The sequence below is a fragment of the Mauremys mutica genome, chromosome 11 (assembly GCF_020497125.1).
Source record: "Mauremys mutica isolate MM-2020 ecotype Southern chromosome 11, ASM2049712v1, whole genome shotgun sequence".
Classification (NCBI taxonomy): Eukaryota; Metazoa; Chordata; order Testudines; family Geoemydidae; genus Mauremys; species Mauremys mutica.
This window is the reverse complement of record NC_059082.1, coordinates 38,390,875-38,400,296: the sequence shown is the minus strand read 5'-3', so window position 1 is coordinate 38,400,296 and position 9,422 is coordinate 38,390,875.

Here is a 9,422-nt window from a genome sequence, read left to right as displayed (position 1 = left end):
TGACATTCCTTAAGACTGAAGTCTCCGCTTTATCCAGAGGACAGTTACGGCACAGGAAGCATCAGTGCAAGCTTTCCTACACTTAGTTTGGAGAGGCCACCCTGATGATGTTCACTGTCTGTTAATAGCAGTCCAACAGCCTGCCAGATATGGGGTTGACATGTAAAGGGGGTACCTATACATTAGGAGCTGGAAGGAGACCACAAAGATCTTTTGCAATGACAAAAATGATCCATCTGCAGGTGATGACATTTGGTTACTGCCAGTGTCATTCCAGTTGAGACCAGTGACCCAGCACTCAAAGGCTCTGTATCACATCACCATTGCCCCATGAACATTTTGCTTTTAAATTTGCAATGGAGATGCATAAAGTTGTGGAGTGTCAAGAGCTAAGGAGAGATTAAATCTCATGCTTAAAGCAATCTCTAACTGTTGGAGCTCGCCTGCCCCACATATGCCTACTAACAAATGGATATAAACTGGCTGTCAACAAGTTTAGGCTTGAAACTAGATGAAGGTTTCTAACCATCAAAAGAGCGAAGTTCTGGAACAGCCTCCCAAGAGGAGCAGTGGGGGCAAAAAACCTAGCTGGCTTCAAGACTGAGTTTGATAGTTTATGGAGCAGATGGTATGATGAGACTGCCTACAATGGCATGTAGCTGATCTGCTATGGCTAACAGCAAATATGTCCAGTGACTGGGGATGGGACACTAGATGGGGAGGGCTCTGAGTTACTACATAGAATTCTTTCCCAGGGGTCTGGCTGCTGGGTCTTGCCCACATGCTCAGGGTGTAAACAGTTGCCATAATTGGGGTTGGGAAGAATCATAGAATCATAGAATTCAAGATCAGAAGGGACCATTATGATCATCTAGTCTGACCTCCTGCAAGATGCAGGCCACATAAGCCGATCCACCCACTCCTGAAATAATTCTCTCCCTTGACTCTGCTGTTGAATGCTCCAAATCATGATTTAAAGACTTCTAGTAGCAGATAATCCACCAGCAAGCGACCCCTGCCCCATGTTTCGGAGGAAGGCGAAAAACCTCCAGGGCCACTGCCAATCTACCCTGGAGGAAAATTCCTTCCCGATCCCAAATATGGCGATCAGCTAAACCCCGGGCATGCGGGCAAGACTCTCCAGCCAGACCCTCTGGAAAAAGGCTAACAACTTTCCCCCAGGACAGATTGACGAGACCCTGGGGGTTTTTTGCCTTCCTCTGCAGCATGGGACACTGGTCACTTGCAGGTTTAAACTAGTGTAAATGGTGGATTCTTGGTAACTTGAAAGTCTTCAAAACATGATTAGAGGACTTCAGTAACTCAGCCAGAGGTTAGGGGTCTATTACAGGAGTGGGTGGGTGAGGTTCTGTGGCCTGCAATGTGCAGGAGGTCAGACTAGATGATCATTATGGTCCTTCTGGCCTTAAAGTCTATGATTCTTATGCCATCATCTGGCTCTGGCCAGTGTTGGAGATAGGATATCAGACTAGATGGACCACTGGTCTGATCCAGTATGGCAATCCCTATGTTCCAGTTTTCAAATGGCTCACAATTTGAGCAACCCACTCATCTTGCTCCTGCTTTTTCCTATGTAATATTGTCTCTGGGTTTTGAAGACCCTCTGTAACTTCAGCTAGCTGAGAGTTTTATACATTGATTGTGGCATAGAGAATATATAATACATCAACTCACTCTGAATTTTGCCGTCTTCCACTTGTACTTACTGCCTCTGTTACTCATGCAGTTAAAGCAGCGTTGGTTCCTTCACAACATCACTGGCAGCTAGGACAAAAAATGTCCTCCATTGGTTTCATGTTAGTGGCTGCTGCCCACCCAATACCATTCACTTCCTCACAGCAATCTCACATCACTGTCTGCTGGGCTTAGTGCTAGCTCCTTTTCTACTGAGTGCACAGCCTGTGTCTGCTATGACTGCACTCTGCCAAACTGGGTTCCTGCAATACTCAGATAGGAGTTAAGTCCTGAGTTTTATGATTTTTTTAGGGATGTCAGATACTGCAGCTCCTATTCTCAGTGCCCCATAATGGATCCTGCTTCCAACTCTCTCATGCATCCATCCCACAGTAAACAAACAAACAAAAAAACACTGGGAAAGAGACAGGATCTCCCTCCACCCCATGAGGCCCTAGTGTCAGTATGTAGGCATCTGTATTCTCATCACCATCTGCATAAGAACTGTGGTCATCATAAAGCATCCACCTATAACAAATAATATGTCTGTGAAAAGCCATGCTGAGTCTGGAACAGTCAACAGTGCCTGGCAATTGCTAGCATGTTAGAGGTGACTTCAGGAATGCATAGGCTTTTACCAGGATTTCTGCATCCCTCAGGATATCCCACTTTACTCTCTAATGCTGATCACCATGGAGTACTCTTTTTGTAGCTTCCATCTTTCTGGCTGAGAGGGACTGGATGGGTCTCCTACTACTCTTCAATACCCATCCTTTCTGGTTCTCTTGACAGCCACTCCCTTTGCCTCCACCACTCGTTAAACGTGCTGCCTTATAGCTCTCACACTGCCTAAGCAATGGGATTAGGTCTTGCAGTGATAAGGGCTAACCCGCTTGCAGGGAAGGGGGAGCTCTAACCCCCTCTGAGTCATACCTGAGGTCTGCTCACAGCGCACACCCTAGCACTAGACGGAGCTTTTAACTGCAACATAGCTTGAGTGAGATACGTGATGAGTTCTGTGCTGCTCCCAACTTCCGCTTTTGGGGCAGGGAGTTTGTTTATAAACAGAGGGAGGGTGATTAAGATAACAAAAGGCTTGTCATTAAAGTAAATTTAGGATTGTTAGATGATTCTGAAAGCATTGCCAGGCACTCAAGTTAAAAGAAAACAAAGGGTAGAAATAAATGGTGAGAATGGAGAGAGGTAAATAGTGGTGTCACCCAGCTGTCTGTACTGGGATCAATGCTTCTCAACATTCATAAATGATCTGGAAAAACAGGTACACAGTGAGGTGGCAAAATTTGCAGATGATACAAAATTACTCAAGATAGTTAAGTCCAAAGCAGATTGTGAAGAATTACAAAGAGATCGTACAAAACTGGATGACTGGGCAACAAAATGACAGATGAAATTCAATGTTGATTGATAAATGCAAAGTAATGCACATGGCAAAATATAATCCCAACTACACATACAAAATGATGGGGTCTAAATTAGCTGTTACCCGTCGAGAGAGATATTGGAGTCATGGCTAGTTCTTTGAAAACATCCGCTCAATGTGCAGTGGCAGCCAAAAAAGCTAACAGAATATTGGGAATCATTAGGAAAAGGATAGATAATACAACAGAAAATATATTGCCTCTATATAAACCCATGGCATGCCAACATATTGGATTTGGAAAAGGTACAGAGAAGGGCATCATAAATTATTAGGGGTATGGAATGCCTTACATGTGAGGAGAGATTAAAAAGACTGGGACTTTTCAGCTTGGAAAAGAGATGACTAAGGGGGATATGATAGAGGTCTATAAAATCACGAATTGTGTGGAAAGATTGAATAAGGAAATGTTATTTACTCCTTCACATAATATAAGAACTAGAGGTCACCTAATGAAATTAGTAAACAGCAGATTTAAAACAAACAAAAGAAAGTATTTCTTCACGGTCAATCTGTGAAGCTCTTTGGCAGGGGATGTTGTGAAGGCCAAAACTATAATAGGGTTCCATTAAGAACTAGGTAAGTTCATGGAGGATAGGTCCATCAATGGCTATTAGCCAGAATGGTCAGGGATCCAACACCATGTTCTGTGTGTCCCTAGCCTCTGTTTGGCAGAAGCTGGGAGTGGGCAACGGGATGAATCACTTGACAAATACCTGCTCTGTTCATTCCCTCTGAAGCACCTGGTATTGCTCACTGTTGGAAGATAGGATACTCGGCTAGATGAATCATTGGTCTTATCCAGTGTGGCCATTCTGACATTCTTATATAGAACTCAGATATATCTGCCCCCCCCTTCTCCCTGCTGTAACCCATTAGACCTCACTCCCCTCCCAGAGATGAGATAGAACCCAGGAGTCCTGATGGGGTCTCTCTCACCACAAAGTTAATAACAAAGTAAGATTAAATAAAAAATTTAAATCTAACCATTTACCTAGCCACTTATATGACTTGCCACAAGATGTCAGAACATGTTAGTATTAGATCTGAGTGGGTCTAATATTTATTTAGTTTTCTTTCTTTTATATAGGAATTAGATACAGTGATCCCGACAGCTAATTGCTAAGTTATCTGCCAAAAAACTAGAGTTTTCAAGTGCCCAAGTAGCCCCTGGAATCAGGGTTAATGTTGCCCCTCACCCCTAAAATCTGAAATGGTGCTCCTCCTTATTGATGGAAGAATAGTAAAGAAAAATACCCCAAGCTACCACTGTCCCACAAAAATTTTGGTACAGACTTAGTTTTACCACTTCTGGTCATAACACTCGAGACCTACAGCCCCCAACTCACTCCAGCATGTTCTGTTAAAAATTAATTGTCCCTGATTCATCAGACCATGGGACCCTTTACAGATTTTAAACATCAAAAGAGAAATTATCATTGCTCAAGGGCACACAACACGGTGTCTGACCTCAATGATCGTCTTCGGCTTTAAATTATTGTTGAAATTGGGTTTGCCAGGAACCACTGTCTCTGTTATGAATGGTTAGTTCTTGATGGCCAAGAGCCATCTGCCAGCTCCCTGCAATTTATCTTATGACAGTTGCTCTTGCTCTATTAAAGTCTATGGGCACATAGTGGCCTGAGTGCATGTGGCTGGATGGAGTGTAAGACAGGAGAAATTGGACCTGTATCTTCAAGTAGGCTTCTGATTCTTGAAGACCTGCCTTGTGGTTTACTGTGTCCCAGCCCACATATTATAAACTGCTGTATAGTAATTGTAAGAAGAATCCCATTGCCCTTTTCAATCAAACTCCAAGACTACCAAGCTCAGAATTTGGGGGCAGATAGTTGAGATGCATAGGCTAATACGTTAAACAAGAGATCTGAAAGTAATTTGGCTTCTGAGTGTAGGAAATATCACATGGTTGCCCTCATCCTGAACTTTGTGGGATGATCCCAGTTGGAAATGGCCCACTCTGGAGCACTGTTGAAGTAGCTGGAAAATTTTTGAGGACATTTGACTATTATATCATAATGTGATAATGTTATGATTAGTGTGATGCTGATAATGCCAGCGTGTTGGTTTGATCCCCTTATGGGCCCCACCATCATATTACATTATGGTAACATTGCTTTGAAGATACTCTAGTTCTGTAAAACATATAATTCTTTACTGGCTCCAAACATCACAATAACTATTATAAACTGTAACATTTTGGACCGAGATAAATTCTGCCCTCAGCACAGTACAGTGATTCCCACTCAGGTTGTGCAAAGATGATTATTAATAATTTGATACCTCATAGAGGCTTCAGCTGAGATCCAGGCCTCAGTTGCACCAGCCTTATGTGGCTCCCATATAGGGTTGCAACCAGATCTGCTTCCTGCTCTGCCTATTCCTGGTCCCTCTCAGCATTGCTGCCTCCAGAGCCTCCTCACATGGGGTGGGAACAGTGTGTCTCCAGGGAGGTGTCCCGGAGTGGCCAAGCAAAAAAACCCCAAACTAAAAAAATGGCTGACTGACTACCACCCTGACTGACCATCCCTAAAACTGGCCCTGCACAGAGCCTCTGAGGGCATCCTAATCCCAAGGGCAGGGCAAGAGCCAGCTGGGAGGTAGTGGGGGGCTGCAGGAGCTGTGCCAGATCCACTGCTGTAGAATGGGATGGCCACCCCCAAAAGGTGCTGAGGGCTTGGGGGAGAAGTGGCTTACTTCTTGCCTGAACCTCATTGTAGAAGCAGGATTGGGGGGTGGGCCCAGCACAAACTCCTGAGAAGCACGGAGAGGAGCTGACTGGATCACTGGCCCCTCAGACTGGGACCCGGCCCCTAGCAGAGCCACACATGCCCAGGTGAGGTGGAGCTCATGATACACCTATGAGAAGTGGGGTGGATCACTTTAGACCCTAGTCATGATCAACTGATCCCCTTAAGAATATGGGACCATCTCCTCTCGGGAGATGAGATTTACTGGGGAGAGAGATTTTCCTGTCCCTTTGAAGCCAATGTGCAAGCCCCTAATTGGGAAATGAGAGGTCCAGAGCCCCAGAAGATAGAGTCTTGATTTGGCTTTCTATCTTCCTCAGTCCTGCTAAGAGCCTCCCATGGCCCCATCCCCACACAGGAACACAGAGCCTTGACACCTCCAGGACAGAGACTACCTGCAAGGCTGCCCTGATTTCTATTAATAGTCCATAGGATTCAAGTCTGTGTTTTATTATTATTAGCATTCACTATTTATTTTTATTATGAGCATTAATATTAGAATTGACTATTTACTATTATCATTCAATATTCATTATTATTATTAGCATTTACCATGGATTGTAATTAGCATTTGCTCTTTATTCTTAGCCTTAACTGCTTATTAGTTATTTTTAATTACATTATTCCTTTCAGGGTATTCTGAGCCCTATTTTTATCTGTTTATTATAAATTATTTATTATATTACTTTTAGGGTGAGCTGGATGCAGTTGGGGTGATTGGGAAGCAGAGAATGAGGGGCTACTGTGTTATTACTAATGTTCTTTCTGAATTTTTCCAACTTCAGAGCAGGTGGGTCACTTTTTCCGCTGTGTGTCTGCTCCAGGACAAAGGAACAGCTTCCTGGAGGAGCAGACACTGAGGACCATCTGTCTGTTGGTGTGGGAGATGAATGTCCAGCAATGACACAGTGAACTTGGGCATGGGATTGCTGCTCACAGACGGGCCTCTCATATGTGGTAGTTCACTGTGGGCTTGGAAGTGTGAACTGAACCTTTCATATCATGGTAACAGTTCCTGTATGTATTCAAAGTGGGAATATTTCCATTCTTTGAATTGTGTTAGTACCCACAGGTTTGTCAGGATCAGGCCCCAGGATTGCATTGGGCACTGCTCAAACGCAGATAATTACACAGACCTTGTGAAGAAGAGGTGGCAGGAATCTGGCTGTGCCCATGTTGCACCTGGGGAAGCTAATGACGCTTGTTTCTTGTGTCTAATCCTGAAAAGATGTCAGTAACATTGGAATAACTGTAGGCTGCTTTGTAATATGTTGTGAAATGCACAGTTGGATCTCATTCTTGCCCTGTGCACTGGGGACTGCATAGGGACTATTACTTTTGTTGTGGCCAGGGTGATTCCCCCCTCCATCCATTGCAGGGGGAAGTGGAGACGTTTGGCTCTAGATCCAAAGTTTAAGGGTGCTCAGGTCCAGGACTTTGGTTGGGGACCACTTCTACCCAACACCCCATCTCTTATGAGGAAGCCTCTTTCACCAAATATTCCTCTTGCAAAGAGGGGCCAGACTGACGCCCTGCTCATCAATAGATTGAGTTTGGAGGAAGCACTCGTTTCCCAGTAGCCTCTGGTGAGACACCTTGCCTACTGCCTCCCTGCCCAGTCCTCCTGGGCACTGCTAGCTAGCTCTGTACTTGTCACCCTTCAACCACCTGTCCCCCTTGCCTCCAAGCCTGCTGGAGCAGAGGGAGCCCTTAGCAGCAGGGCTCTATGGGGAAGGACTCTTGCAGGCCCAGCTCAGGTCTGTGGCTCAAACTGAAGCTGCCATAGCAGCAGAGCACTCAACACTGCTCCATTGGGTAATTCCCTCTTTAGGAAAAAGAGGGGCTCAAGCCCTACCACTTTCAGGTGGGATGAAACCCTGCAGGGCTAATGGGGACCCTATTGTTGGTGTCACTAGGCATAACCCTGGATAACTCGGAAGGATGAAAGACTGTTGCCGGCCCAAAAGGCCTGAGGCAGCAAACAGTGGTTCGTTGCCCGGTGTGCGTCGCACTAATTATCACACCAGGGTGGAGAATGCAGAAAAAGTTTATTTGAGCCCAAATAAAGTGCAAGGGAGACATTACAATCTCAAATCCTGCACACAGACATAAGCTGTGTGTCTCTTCTTATACATGACTTCAGCCAGGCATCCTCATTACCCCCCACTATTCTCCTCCCCCTCCTTTACTTCCCTCCTATATAGTACACACATTGTATAGTTAACAATTAAATCATCCTTGACAGCAAACAATTTATCTCGTAACTTTTCAAGGCTGTTAGGTTGGTTTACTTCTGGATTTATTACTTTGTCTCCCCTCCCCTCCTCTTTCTAAACTAAACATAAGTAGGGCCCCTTTTTACTATCTTCTGCTGCCAGTGTTGCACTGATAAGGAGCAGTTACACATTCCATTCTCAATTCTGACTTGCAAGGTTAATCAGAGTCCAACATGGAAGTGGTTTGGACAAGCTTAGCATCAACCCTGATTCATTCAGGCCTGGTACAGAAAGGCTTCATTAATACTGTGGTTTTCCATCTTCCTGAGTTACCTAGAGTTATGCTTAATGACACCAACAAGACCCCAAGTGTCAATAAAGCCCTCCTGCTCTAGGCCTGAGTGAACCAAAGTTCCTCCATATTGTAAACTGTAACCAACCTAAAATGCTAACAGTCAAAAAGCAGAATTTGTAACCGTCAGCTATTTAGCTAGCAGCTGCAGAACAGCTCGAACCGGTCAAAAGCGGTAGTGATAACGGGGGGGGGGGGAGGAGGTCTACATGCGTCTGTGTCGTGAAGGCCGAAGATAAAAATGCAGAAGGGAAAGATTTCTAACAAGCTACAATTTATTGCCTAATGTATTTGCTGCAAGGGGCGGGAGGGAGGGGGAGAAAGGGAAAAACAAAAGCTTAAACATAGAACTGGGATATAAAAAGGGGAAATTGCTTGTATCAGCGCGCTTGATTTGAGACACTGTGGTCTCCTAGTGCCTTTTTCGAAATCTCGAATAAACTTGGTTTGCTTCTCCACCCTGGTGTGTTAATTAGTGCGACGCACACCGGGCAACAAACCCTGCTGTTGCCCCCTCGGGCCCTCTGTGCCGGCAACACTATGGTGCTTCCATGCACCACGCTGCTGCAATCTGCCCCCACTGCCAGCCGCACCCCCGTTGTTAATTTCGGTTGGCCATATTCCTGGTGCTTTTATCACAGGAGAGAATCTTTAATTCCTGAGCCTCCCGGCCGATCCCGGACCATTGGCCACCCTAATTCTCTGCCGCAGGGTTTGGGGCAGCGCTGAGCCCCCCCTCCTAGGGAGCATTTCGCGGCACCCTCCCCCCCACGAGCTGGGGAAGCGGCCCAGGGCCCATCGGGCTGCGACCGGCGGAGGAGCAGGGATGCGGGCAGGGCAGAGCGACGCCGGCATGGGACGGGCGGGCTCCCTTACGTCACAGCCACCGCGCGTGCACACAGCGGGAGCCCAGAGCCGGGCGCTCCTGCGCGAGGCCAGAGGGCGGGGCGGAG